The sequence below is a fragment of the Oryzias melastigma genome, linkage group LG10 (genome assembly GCF_002922805.2).
Source record: "Oryzias melastigma strain HK-1 linkage group LG10, ASM292280v2, whole genome shotgun sequence".
Lineage (NCBI taxonomy): Eukaryota > Metazoa > Chordata > Actinopteri > Beloniformes > Adrianichthyidae > Oryzias > Oryzias melastigma.
Window position 1 is genome coordinate 14,647,559 of NC_050521.1, and position 205 is coordinate 14,647,763.

Below are 205 nucleotides of genomic sequence, written 5' to 3' on the forward strand. Positions count from 1 at the left end.
ACTAGCACCCCCCCCTACTTAAAATAAAACTTCTTCTCCTGAAGAAGTTTACCCCAAGGGGGGGTTGAGCAAATATTCGAGCTCCCACAAAATACAGAGTACTAGCCAAACAAAATACCGAAAGGTAGCCAGTCCTACGAATGCTACCCACAAAACGCACCGAATGCTGGCAACAGAAAATGAGCCCTAGCAGCTCCCACAAATG